General features: G+C 43.6%; 1 protein-coding gene and 1 long non-coding RNA gene across 3 annotated transcripts in view; both read left to right on the plus strand.

Moving 5' to 3' along the window:
* Window positions 1-6,858, plus strand: LOC127916590 (uncharacterized). Its single transcript, XR_008095376.1, has 2 exons — window positions 1-433; window positions 4,089-6,858. It is a non-coding gene; the product is annotated as an uncharacterized LOC127916590 (long non-coding RNA).
* Window positions 1-14,448, plus strand: part of LOC118370090 (zinc finger protein 501-like) — a 311,132-nt gene that overhangs the window by 68,090 nt on the left and 228,594 nt on the right. The window lies entirely within an intron of this gene.

Raw genomic sequence — 14,448 nt, forward strand, 5'->3', positions numbered from 1 at the left:
TCGCTGTGTATTAAACACACTTCTGTCGTATGTACTTGTTGGCCCATTTAATTATATATTTACGTTGTTTGTCAGCTAGCTGGTTTGCTAAATTAGCTTAGGACTAGGCTAGTCGCGAATGCTAGCTAGCTAACATCCCCGACCATGAGGTCACTTAGCTACTCTCCTCCTGCTAAAGAAGAGGCGGTCTGCTGGAAGGAGAAAGAAGGTCTCGTGGAAGAGGAGGATGTTACAATACAAAAACAAGTAGAAGGTGACGCTGTTACCGTGAAAGAAGAAGAGAAAGACGTTTCAGTGAAAGAAGAGGAAGATGCGTTCAGAGTGAAATAGGAGGAAGAGAAAAAGGGTGCAGTTTTTGGAGTGACGGAGGAGGAGGGGGAGATGACTGTCACATTGGAGGAAGAAGAGGAGGTTGGAGATCGAGTGAACACCAGTAAGTACCGTCTCTGCAGTCGTTGAACCAATATGCAGTAAAGGGGTTCTACACTAATGTTGTTCTGTAGGAATGGCTGAAGTTACACTTTAACGTGTAGAACATCAAGAGTGGACCATCAACAAAACGTTAACAATTGATCAAATGCATCCAATGACAATGCCTGAAATACTGTAGTCCTCAATATCTCCTATTAGATTAGCCCAATATGTAGTCTTAAAGGGCCAATCAGTAGTTGTTACATCCATTTTGGGACATATACATCAATGATATGTACCCATCTGTTTCTTGAGGAATTCATTTATGAATGCCTCATGAGCTTAGTTCAACTGTCGTACCCCATCAGAACCCCAAATATAAGCTTTTTTTCTGTTATTAGTCAGCTAGCGTGCTGGTTAAGTTAGAACTAGCCTAGCTAGCTAACATCTCTGACCATGAGGTCACTAAGCTACTCTCTTCTTGCTAAAGAAGAGGAGATCTACTGGACGGAGAAAGAAGGTATTGAGGAAAAGGAGGCTGTTACAGTGAAAGAAGAAGAGAAAGTCGTTTCAGTGAAAGAAGAGGAAGACGCGTTCAGAGTGAAAGAGGCAGAGAAAGAGGAGGATGCAGTTTTTGGATTGAAAGAGGAGGAGGGGGAGATGACTGTCACATCATAAAAGGAGGTGGATGAAAGTGGATATCTGGGCCCAGTTTCCCAAACGCATCTTAAGGCATCCAATTGTTCCAACAATATTACTGCATCCTCCTTCAAGATGGTTTTGGGAAACCGGGCCCTGATTAACACTGATTAACACTAGTAAGTACTGTCTTCAAAACAGAGGCAGTTGTGGGACTGATGTGTGGTGTTAAAGGGGAAATATGCAATTGCTACATTTAAATTATTTATTTCTATCCATTGATTCTTGAATATAACACATGCCTCATGAGCTTAGTTCAACTGTTGTACCCCATCAGAACCCAAAATAAGCTTTTTTTCTCCAATGTTTAGAAACAATGTAAATCAACACTGTTTTGCTTCAACACGGTTAAAACTATGCTGTTGATATCATGAATGGTCAGTCCTTCCATCCATAGGTCTGTTTATGAATTTGAGAGTAGTTACATTTCTCCAGCCTCACTATCATCTTATTACCAAAACATTGGTGGAATTAGTTTAGTTATTGTTAGAATTGCAGATTGGTTGATTGTTGTGACTTTGCTAAAGGGGCAATCTAGGATTTAAACAGAAACAAAATGGCAGCACAGAGACCTGAGCTGTGTTTGAATACTCATACTAACCTCACTATTTGTGACGTAAATTGAGTATGTATGCTTATTAAGGCGGCGGGTAGCCTATTGGTTGTTGGATCGAATCCCCAAGCTCCACTGTATATCATTTTTTAAATATTCGATTGTGTTATTGGCTGTACGTTTGTTTATTCCATGTGCAACTCTGTGTTGTTTGTGTCGCACTGCTTTGCTTTATCTTGACCAGGTCGCAGGTGTAAATGAGAACTTGTTCTCAACTGGCCTACACTGGTTAAATAAAGGTGAAATAAATAATAAAAATAAAATTAGGTGAAGTGTATAGCAGTTGATTTGCTACACTCAAACGAATAATTTCAGAGTTTAAATCCAAACCGAGAGTCACCTTTATTGACAAGACCCAAATGGATACGGTCATGGTTCTAAAAATATTTACACATTATTCATAATGTGTAGAGAACTGTTCCTTGATGGATAGGCTATTGTACAAAACACAGATATTTTCCTTTATTCAGGACATTTAGAATGACAACACATTACATTATCCCAGTATTCTCAAACCCTGTGACCCTCAAACACCACCAGTATTTTACACAATTTAAAAGATAAACTTGTTGTTAATCCCACCACAGTGTCCGATTTCAAATAGGCTTTACGGCGAAAGCACCACAAACGATTATGTTAGGTGAGTGCCTAGTCACAGAAAAACACAGCAATTTTTCCAGCCAAAGAGAGGAGTCACAAAGAGCAGAAATAGAGAAATTAATCACTAACCTTTGATGATCTTCATTAGATGACACTCATAGGACTTCATGTTACACAATACATGTATGTTTTGTTAGAAATATGAACTTTATCGATCAAATAAATAGTATACATTGGCACGTTATGTTCAGTAGTTCCAAAAACATCCGGTGATTTTGCAGAGAGCCACATCAATTTACAGAAATACTCATCATAAATGTTGATGAAAATACAACTGTTATACATGGAACTGTAGTTAAACCTCTCCTTAATGCAACCACTGTGTCAGATTTCAAAAAAGCTTTACCGAAAAAGCACACCATGCAATGATCTGAGTACAGCGCTCAGAGACCAAAACAAGCCAAACAGATATCCATCATGTTGTGTAGTCAACAGAAGTCAGACATAGCATAATAAATATTCACTTATCTTTGATGATTTTCATCAGAATGCACTCCCAGGAATCCCAGTTCCACAATAAATGTTTGATTTGTTCGACAAAGTTCATAATTTATGTCCACTTACCTCCTTTTTGTTGGTGCTTTTAGAACAGTAATCCAAATTCATGACGCGCGAGCAGACAAAAACTCAAAAAGTTCCGTTACAGTCCGTAGAAACGTGTCAAACGATGTCTAGAATCAATTTTTAGGATGTTTTAATCAGAAATCTTCAAAAATGTTCCAACCGGAGAATTCCTTTGTCTGTAGAAATGCAATGGAAAGCAAGCTAACTTTCACATGAACACGTGTGGTCAGCTAATGGCACTCTGCCAGACCTCTGACTCAATCCCCTCTCATTCCCCCCACTTCACAGTAGAAGCATCAAACAAAGTTGTAAAGACTGTTGACATCTAGTGGAAGCTTTAGGAAGTGCAATATGACCCCATAGACACTGTGTATTCGATAGGAAAAGAGTTGAAAAACTACCAACCTCAGATTTCCCACTTCCTGGTTGGATTTTTTTCTCAGGTTTTTGCCTGCCATATTAGTTCTGTTATACTCACAGACATCATTCAAACCGTTTTAGAAACGCCAGAGTGTTTTCTATCCAAATATACTAATAATATGCATAGTTAACTTCTGGTACTGAGGAGCAGGCAGTTTACTCTGGGCACCTTATTCATCCAAGCTACTCAATTCTGTCCCCAGCCATAAGAACTTAATGTGAGTTTCCTTGAGTAGCATCCTAATCTTGCACTGATATTCAGAATACATTATGAAAAACTAAAATCTTCGCTCACCATTTTTGCTCCAGGCAGAAAAACTACATCCATAACTAGTGGTTTCCTCATTAGCAGGGAGGAGTTTCTACAACAAAATTGTGTTTATTAAACACCATATTGTGTGCGCGTCGCCCTTGTGCGCCAACTTTAGCAAACACAGAAAGGGGCCTATATTGGAGACCAAAAGTTGTCTGGCACACTGCTTAGAATTTCAACAACATGAATAACTTATTTCTAGTCTACAATCTTAGATGTTACTACTGTGAAAACAAGACAAAATATGGCTTCTTGCTCATTTTAAGACAATTGTAAAATAATTTTAATATTCATTACAGCCATCAATTGTTGTACAACATCATGGCTACGCTGTTGGCATCACCTTTTACAGTGGATTACCACTGTTGTGGGCCTTTAATCATCTGTCTGACTTTGTTGTTCACACAGGAGAGATACGGGACAATCGTGGATCCTCTGGGGAGCCTCAACAACCTCATGAAGCTGAAGAGGCAGAGAAGAGTCTCTCCAGATCAGAACATCTCAATAAACACCTGCAAAGACCCACAGGGAAGAGAACTCACTGCTGCTCTGACTGTGGGAAGAGATTCACCTCGTCAGGCATTACAATTCATCAGAGAACACACACAGGAGATACATCTTATAGCTGTGCTCAATGTGGGAAGAGTTTTGGTCGATCTTGCCATCTGACTCATCATCTGAGAATACACACAGGAGGGAAATCTTACAGCTGTGATCAATGTGGGAAGAGTTTTACAACATCTAGCACTCTAACTCTACACCAGAGAACACACACAGGAGAGAAACCTCATAGCTGTGATCAGTGTGACAAGAGATACTCTGATAAAAGATCTCTGATCAAACATCAGAAAATACATGGAGTTATTTCATGATATTAATTAATTCATGTCACAATGTAGAATGTTTTAACATTGTAGTAGGAGTATTTTAATGAGGTCACAATGTAGAAGCCTAAATGTTTGTTCCCTGTTCTATTGATTTCAGCATGATATGGATTTTAGCCTCAGGGGAACATCCAGGCTCTGAATTGAAAGAGTACTATTTATATGATTTAACACAAAAAGAGTTGTGTTATACTTACCATGTTGGTGACACATTTGAATCAAAATGCAACACTTCAAAATGTAGCTAGCTGTTTTCTACAAGTTGTCCTCTAACCAGTGATGTACACATTATTCCCAGATTCCGTGTGGGTTTTGAGCTGTTAGTTTTAACAGGACATGCAACCTCATCTCCCTTCATTCACTTAATTGATTTTAGCATGATATCGATGGGATATGACAAATAAGTGTTGTGTTCCTTTGCTTAGCAACCCCTATATTTAAATGCGTCGCTCCAAAATATAGCTGACTGTCTTCTGCAGGTTGTCCTCTAACCAGCGAGGTAAAATATCTTCCATTTCCATGTGTTTTGTTTAGTTGTGTTAGTTTCAACAGCATGTACAACCTGATTTCTGTTTCAGTATGGTATGTTAGATAAAGGAATAACGACAGACACCAATGTCAGGTCCAATAGCCTTGTTTGTGCATTGTACGAATCCCTACAACTGGAGTCCGGGGAACAGTCCGGCTTGTCGATTACCTATCAACTAGACTCTGTAACAATTCCCCCCGAATCGATATCAGGGATTTATTGCTACTTGTCTGAACAACAGTGGTTTTGGTGCTTGTGTCCATGGCGAGGACAACTTGGTTTCTGATTGTCTCAAGGTTGGACAGTAAAAAAAAAAATTGTTTTTTGTTTAGCCAGTGCGTTCCATTGATCAAATTATTTTGACTTTCCGTAATAGAGATGAGTTTTGTTTGGGCTTGTTCCAAGGAGACGAGAGTTCTAGAAGCTAGTGAGTTTTGGGAAGACAAGAGTTCTAGAAGCTAGTGAGTTTTAGGATTCTATAGAAATAAACATGTTCTAGAAGCTAATGGGGAAAAAATACATTTCTTGTTTTTATTTGTTGACAGCCAGTAGACACCATGTTTATATTGGTGAAGGTGAAGCATTGTAGTTGATAATAATGTGAAATGGAAGTTGTTTTCTGTTCGCGGTGAGCATTCTCTTCAGGTGTTAGTCTTTGGTTTTTCCATTTGAGGTTGGACTTTAGCACGTACTGATTGGTGTCACCTCGTTAGTCAGTATGTGTTTCACCTGAGCTGGTCCAGGTTCTATTTAAGAGTGTCTGGCCCAGTGCTCCAGTTGTCTTGATAATGTGGAATGTCAGCATCTTTAGTTGCTCCACCTTTTTTGATTGATTTCCTATCTGTAAATTTGGTGTGGGTTATTATTTTGTTTCCCTCTTCTTGGGCAGATTTAGTGGGTCTCATGGGTGTCTTTTAGGTCCCAGTTGTTGTTACTTGTCAACTTTCAGTGGACACTGTGAGAGCAAAACTGCAAGATTATGTTATTATACTTTTATTGCATCAAATGGTTGTTTTATGCAACAAAATAGAGGGTGTCTGTGTTCTACTGAGGATGGGCCTCTGGGAGAAAACACTGACAGGAGATTTACAATGTCTTTTAGGTGATGAAACCTAAAGAGACCGCATTCCAGATCATGAGTTAATGTTTCTGTTATATATGGTACCAGGGAGAGATGACCCCAGGGCCAGACTCTGGTCTCTACACAAAGAGTACTGTTTTTACAGCAGATACTTATAATTCTCAGCAGATCGTATCTTTCATACCAATCTTAACCTTGTGACCCATTCTATACATCTGTTGTTCGCCATGTAGGTTGAAATATATCTTGGCTATAAAATACCTTTGTACTTTTGTTTGCAGTCTGTTCTGTGTTCCATGTAGGACTAAAGATCAAGACCACCCAGTGTTACATCTTCCTTTTGGAACCATTATACATTCAGGATGTAACACAACAACATGTGGGACAAGTCAAGGGGTGTGAATACTTTCTGAAGGCACTGTATATATAAAATTACCCCTGTCCCCCCCCACCCAGCAATCTAATAGCATCAGTCAGGCTCTAATTGTTAATATTATCAATGGGTTTTCCTTAGAATGCCCATTAGTCTTTCAGTTGTTATTCTTCTGTTTTTTTTGTATGTTCCTTGTGGTAAATATTTCAGTTCATTTTCATTGTTTTTTTTATTCGTTTTTTCCTGTGAAGCCATTGTGTTGCATCCATGTCTGAAATGTGCTGTATAAATAAAACTTGATTTGATTTCAACATATTGCGGAACAAATTAACCCAATGACCGACCAATCAATCAACAGGCTCTTGCTATACCAATGAACAAATATGTGCAAAAGCAACACATCTTGGTCCATCTTAGTATGAAAAACAGTATAAATTCAGTATATCTTCCACAATGACAGTATAATGCTGGTATGTAAGTTTAGTATCACTTTTCAACCAACCCAGTTCATTTGTTGAAAATGAAAAATGTCGAAATCAACAATACATCAAAGGATTCAACAACTGAAACAAACAAATGGATCAAACAGATCAATCCCATTGTTCAAGCCTTCTGAAGGTGTGGTGGAGTGGTAAACACCACCCCCGGCTCTACCAGGGGCTTGAGGTGGTCTCCCACAGCTCTGCTTATGTCATGTTCTGTGGCCTTGTCGTTCCATATCTTGACTGCCCCTGTAACACAGAAATAAACACATTTAGTCATATTATATAAAACACACAAAATAATGGATATGGAGCATCTATGGCCTCAGTTACACCTGGCACCTAAATGTGACTTCTGTCATCTGATCACTCCAAGCTGAATTAGGTTCAGATCTACCAGGATTGGCCAATGACAGTCTGGAAGCAGCTAGGCCACTGAATATGCATAAGCAATGTAAAGAGATGAGTAGGGAAAAGTACATTTTACACAAATGAGCTTCATAATAAATCAAATGTTATTTGTCACATACATATGTTATTACGGGTATAGCGAAATGCTTGAGTTCCTAGATCCAACAGTGCAGTAATATCTAACTAAGTGCTTGTGTTTCTAGCTCCAACAGTGCAGTAATATCTAACTAAGTGCTTGTGTTTCTAGCTCCAACAGTACAGTAATATCTAACAATTTCACAACAAATACCTAGAAAAGTGTTCCGGAGTTCTAAATTGAGCAGCTGCTGAAAAATGAGCTCCTGTATATATTGAGATTTAAATGGTTTTTTAGAGTGAAGTACATCGAAAAAATCGAGAGAACTGCAAGACTCAATAGAAGACAAAACAAGGAACAAACCAAAAAAAGACAGACTTTTGAAAAGTAACCATTTTTCATAAAATTGTACAGTTATCTTAGCTAGCTGAATTGCTAGCAGAATTGTTTACTTGTTTACTTGTTGCTAAGCAGTTGCTAGGGACTCTCCTGGAAGAAGCTAGCTAGCTTACAAAGAATAACAACAAAAAATATCTAGTTAACAGAAGAAAGGAAGACAAAATAAGGACAGAAGAAAAACGAAAAGAAAGAGGACAACAAAGTGAAACAGTCAGCACTTCTATTGCAACTTCGTATTTCGTCGTCCTAACGTAGTCTACACTGCTATCTGCCCAGCAGCTAGCCAGCTAGCAAACGTCCACCGTCTACCGAATAGCAGCACTGTAGAAACTATTACACTCAACTGAACGACTTGATTAGTGTAGTGTTAGCTAGCTACATAGTTGTCTTTGCTGTCTTCGTATCCAAGATTATTGTGTAGTTTAGAGCGTGTAGTCTTAGAGTGATTATCTTAATTTACCGAGGTTAGCTAGCCAGCTATTTGTCGTCCTTAACGTAGGAGACACTGCTAGCTAGCCAACAGCTAGCAAACGTCTACTGAATAGAACTTCCGCACTCAACAACCCGGTCGCATTCCGCTCGCTCCACAGGTAGTATCACATTTTCATTTCATTTCATTACAGCACAACGGTTTGATTTGCTTGATCGTAGCTAGCTACATAGCTAGCTACATAGCCGTATCTGTGTATCAAAGATAATTGTGTAGTCTAGAGCGATTTTCTAGGTTAGCTAGCCAGCTATTGTCGTTCTTTTAACGCAACGTAACGTAATCAACACTGCTAGCTAGCCAGCTAGCCCCGAATAGCAGCACTGTAGAAACTATTACACTCAACGGAACGACTTGATTAGTGTAGTGTCAACAACGTAGCCACTGCCAGCTAGCCTACAAAGTCAACAACGCAGCCACTGCCAGCTAGCCTACTTCAGCAGTACTGTATCATTTTAATAATTTTAGTCAATAAGATTCTTGCTACGTAAGCTTAACTTTCTGAACATTCGAGACGTATAGTCCACTTGTCATTCCAATCTCCTTGTATTAGCGTAGCCTCTTCTGTAGCCTGTCAACTATGTGTCTGTCTATCCCTGTTCTCTCCTCTCTGCACAGACCATACAAACGCTCCACACCGCATGGCCGCGGCCACCCTAATCTGGTGGTCCCAGCGCGCACGACCCACGTGGAGTTCCAGGTCTCCGGTAGCCTCTGGAACTGCCGATCTGCGGCCAACAAGGCAGAGTTCATCTCAGCCTATGCCTCCCTCCAGTCCCTCGACTTCTTGGCACTGACGGAAACATGGATCACCACAGATAACACTGCTACTCCTACTGCTCTCTCTTCGTCCGCCCACGTGTTCTCGCACACCCCGAGAGCTTCTGGTCAGCGGGGTGGTGGCACCGGGATCCTCATCTCTCCCAAGTGGTCATCTCTCTTTCTCCCCTTACCCATCTGTCTATCGCCTCCTTTGAATTTCATGCTGTCACAGTTACCAGCCCTTTCAAGCTTAACATCCTTATCATTTATCGCCCTCCAGGTCCCCTCGGAGAGTTCATCAATGAGCTTGATGCCTTGATAAGCTCCTTTCCTGAGGACGGCTCACCTCTCACAGTTCTGGGCGACTTTAACCTCCCACGTCTACCTTTGACTCATTCCTCTCTGCCTCCTTCTTTCCACAACTCTCCTCTTTTGACCTCACCCTCTCACCTTCCCCACCTACTCACAAGGCAGGCAATACGCTCGACCTCATCTTTACTAGATGCTGTTCTTCCACTAACCTCATTGCAACTCCCTCCAAGTCTCCGACCACTACCTTGTATCCTTTTCCCTCTCGCTCTCATCCAACACTTCCCACACTGCCCCTACTCGGATGGTATCGCGCCGTCCCAACCTTCGCTCTCTCTCCCCCGCTACTCTCTCCTCTTCCATCCTATCATCTCTTCCCTCTGCTCAAACCTTCTCCAACCTATCTCCTGATTCTGCCTCCTCAACCCTCCCTCTCCTCCCTTTCTGCATCCTTTGACTCTCTATGTCCCCTATCCTCCAGGCCGGCTCGGTCCTCCCCCTCCCGCCTCCGTGGCTCGACGACTCATTGCGAGCTCACAGAACAGGGCTCCGGGCAGCCGAGCGGAAATGGAGGAAAACTCGCCTCCCTGCGGACCTGGCATCCTTTCACTCCCTCCTCTCTACATTTTCCTCCTCTGTCTCTGCTGCTAAAGCCACTTTCTACCACTCTAAATTCCAAGCATCTGCCTCTAACCCTAGGAAGCTCTTTGCCACCTTCTCCTCCCTCCTGAATCCTCCTCCCCCCTCCTCCCTCACTGCAGATGACTTCGTCAACCATTTTGAAAAGAAGGTCGACGACATCCGATCCTCGTTTGCTAAGTCAAACGACACCGCTGGTTCTGCTCACACTGCCCTACCCTGTGCTCTGACCTCTTTCTCCCCTCTCTCTCCAGATGAAATCTCGCGTCTTGTGACGGCCGGCCGCCCAACAACCTGCCCGCTCGACCCTATCCGCTCCTCTCTTCTCCAGACCATTTCCGGAGACCTTCTCCCTTACCTCACCTCGCTCATCAACTCATCCCTGACCGCTGGCTACGTCCCTTCCGTCTTCAAGAGAGCGAGAGTTGCACCCTTCTGAAAAACCTACACTCGATCCCTCCGATGTCAACAACTACAGACCAGTATCCCTTCTTTCTTTTCTCTCCAAAACTCTTGAACGTGCCGTCCTTGGCCAGCTCTCCCACTATCTCTCTCAGAATGACCTTCTTGATCCAAATCAGTCAGGTTTCAAGACTAGTCATTCAACTGAGACTGCTCTTCTCTGTATCACGGAGGCGCTCCGCACTGCTAAAGCTAACTCTCTCCTCTGCTCTCATCCTTCTAGACCTATCGGCTGCCTTCGATACTGTGAACCATCAGATCCTCCTCTCCACCCTCTCCGAGTTGGGCATCTCCGGCGCGGCCCACGCTTGGATTGCGTCCTACCTGACAGGTCGCTCCTACCAGGTGGCGTGGCGAGATTCTGTCTCCTCACCACTGGTGTCCCCAGGGCTCTGTTCTAGGCCCTCTCCTATTCTCGCTATACACCAAGTCACTTGGATCTGTCATAACCTCATGGTCTCTCCTATCATTGCTATGCAGACGACACACAATTAATATTCTCCTTTCCCCCTTCTGATGACCAGGTGGCGAATCGCATCTCTGCATGTCTGGCAGACATATCAGTGTGGATGACGGATCACCACCTCAAGCTGAACCTCGGCAAGACGGAGCTGCTCTTCCTCCCGGGGGAAGGACTGCCCGTTCCATGATCTCGCCATCACGGTTGACAACTCCATTGTGTCCTCCCCTCCCAGAGCGCTTAAGAACCTTGGCGTGATCCTGGACAACACCCTGTCGTTCTCAACTAACATCAAGGCGGTGGCCCGTTCCTGTAGGTTCATGCTCTACAACATCCGCAGAGTACGACCCTGCCTCACACAGGAAGCGGCGCAGGTCCTAATCCAGGCACTTGTCATCTCCCGTCTGGATTACTGCAACTCGCTGTTGGCTGGGCCCCTGCCTGTGCCATTAAACCCCTACAACTCATCCAGAACGCCGCAGCCCGTCTGGTGTTCAACCTTCCCAAGTTCTCTCACGTCACCCCGCTCCTCCGCTCTCTCCACTGGCTTCCAGTTGAAGCTCGCATCCGCTACAAGACCATGGTGCTTGCCTACGGAGCTGTGAGGGGAACGGCACCTCAGTACCTCCAGGCTCTGATCAGGCCCTACACCCAAACAAGGGCACTGCGTTCATCCACCTCTGGCCTGCTCGCCTCCCTACCACTGAGGAAGTACAGTTCCCGCTCAGCCCAGTCAAAACTGTTCGAGGCTCTGGCCCCCAATGGTGGAACAAACTCCTTCACGACGCCAGGACAGCGGAGTCAATCACCACCTTCCGGAGACACCTGAAACCCCACCTCTTTAAGGAATACCTAGGATAGGATAAAGTAATCCTTCTCATCCCCCTTAAAAGATTTAGATGCACTATTGTAAAGTGGCTGTTCCAAATCAAATCAAATCAAATCAAATTTATTTATATAGCCCTTCGTACATCAGCTGATATCTCAAAGTGCTGTACAGAAACCCAGCCTAAAACCCCAAACAGCAAACAATGCAGGTGTAAAAGCACGTTCCACTGGATGTCATAAGGTGAATGCACCAATTTGTAAGTCGCTCTGGATAAGAGCGTCTGCTAAATGACTTAAATGTAAAATGTAAATGTAATACACACAAATCTAAGTAATGGAATAAGAATATTTAAATATATGGATGAACGATGTCAAAGTGGCATAGACAGATACAGTAGAATAGAATACAGTATATGCATATGAGATGCGTAATACATAGACTAAGATACAGTAGACTACTATAGAATACAGTATATACATAGGAGAGGAGGAATACATAGACTAAGATACAGTAGAATACTATAGAATACAGTATATACATATGAGAGGAGGAATACCAGATATGTGAACATTATTAAAGTGACCAGTGTTCCATTCCTTAAAGTGGCCAATGATTTCAAGTCTGTGCATGTAGGCAGCATCCTGTCTGTGTTAGTAACGGTTATTTAACAGTCTGATGGCCTTGAGATTGAAAAACAGCTTATGTCTCTCGATCCCAGCTTTGATGCACCTGTATTGACCTCGCCTTCTGGATGATAGCGGGGTGAACAGGCAGTGGCTCGGGTAATAACAAAGAACAAATGTGTGTGCCTGAGGGGAAATTAACTTTTATACAGCCAAAAGGGTGAGAAATTACACCAATATCAGTGGACAACTTGCACTAATGTAAATAAACATAGATGATGGAACATATTCCCTTTTGCTTACGTGATGAACCGCTAAGGGGACATAAATATTTACCATCTAAACCATGTGTGACCTTTCACCTCTCTGGCTGAAGAAGTGTTCTTCCTAACCAGTCCCTCAACAGCTCTCTGACTGAGCTCCACCCTCACTGGGTCTTCAGAGGAGAGGAAGGCTGAGGAGGGATGGAAGGATGAATGGATCAGTCCGTCAATAAAGCATAGAGCTGCTGTCTATGCTGTCTGACAAAATCACTATTTTAGTAGTTCATTAAAGTAAATAAGGCTATATTTTCAGGTAGAGATACATCCTTGGGACATCCCTAGCCCATTGAAGTTGACATTTCAAATTGTTGAGGTAGTGACGTTCCAAGGATCCCGATAGCATTGACCGTTTTTCTGTCTCTTTTACATAGCAGGTGATGGGTTCTGACTTCTGAACTTAAAGATATTGAATATCCTTATTCATGTCACTGTTTGAGGAGGAATGTAGAACGTTTACATTCTGTCAGAATGTGTTATTGTTAGACGTCAGGGATCCTATGGAAGGAGAAGGGCCACAGTCTGGAACAAGTCAACAGGACAGCGGTGAGGTGGAGAGGAGAAGGGCCACAGTCTGGAACAAGTTAACAGGACAGCAGTGAGGTGGAGAGGAGAAGGGCCACAGTCTGGAACAAGTCAACAGGACAGCGGTGAGGTGGAGAGAAGAAGGGCCACAGTCTGGAACAAGTCAACAGGACAGCGGTGAGGTGGAGAGGGAGAAGGGCCACAGTCTGGAACAAGTCAACAGGACAGCGGTGAGGTGGAGAGGAGAAGGGCCACAGTCTGGAACAAGTCAACAGGACAGCAGTGAGGTGGAGAGGAGAAGGGCCACAGTCTGGAACAAGTCAACAGGACAGCGGTGAGGTGGAGAGGAGAAGGGCCACAGTCTGGAACAAGTCAACAGGACAGCGGTGAGGTGGAGAGGAGAAGGGCCACAGTCTGGAATAAGTCAACAGGACAGCGGTGAGGTGGAGAGGAGAAGGGCCACAGTCTGGAACAAGTCAACAGGACAGCAGTGAGGTGGAGAGGAGAAGGGCCACAGTCTGGAACAAGTCAACAGGACAGCGGTGAGGTGGGGAGGAGAAGGGCCACAGTCTGGAACAAGTCAACAGGACAGCAGTGAGGTGTGGAGGAGAAGGGCCACAGTCTGGAACAAGTCAACAGGACAGCAGTGAGGTGTGGAGGAGAAGGGCCACAGTCTGGAACAAGTTAACAGGACAGCAGTGAGGTGGGAAGGAGAAGGGCCACAGTCTGGAACAAGTCAACAGGACAGCAGTGAGGTGGGGAGGAGAAGGGCCACAGTCTGGAACAAGTCAACAGGACAGCAGTGAGGTGTGGAGGAGAAGGGCCACAGTCTGGAACAAGTCAACAGGACAGCAGTGAGGTGTGGAGGAGAAGGGCCACAGTCTGGAACAAGTCAACAGGACAGCAGTGAGGCGTGGAGGAGAAGGACCACAGTCTGGTCCAAGTCAACAGGACAGCCGTGAGGCAGGGAGGAGAAGGGCCACAGTCTGGAACAAGTCAACAGGACAGCAGTGAGGTAGGGGAGGAATTTAGGCCGAGGTCAGATGAAGTGAGGAGGAAGAACTGACATCACAAAAGTTCTGCCTAGGAACAGAGGTGTAAGGAGGAGACTCAGCAT

This window comes from Oncorhynchus keta, chromosome 37 (assembly GCF_023373465.1).
Source record: "Oncorhynchus keta strain PuntledgeMale-10-30-2019 chromosome 37, Oket_V2, whole genome shotgun sequence".
NCBI lineage: Eukaryota > Metazoa > Chordata > Actinopteri > Salmoniformes > Salmonidae > Oncorhynchus > Oncorhynchus keta.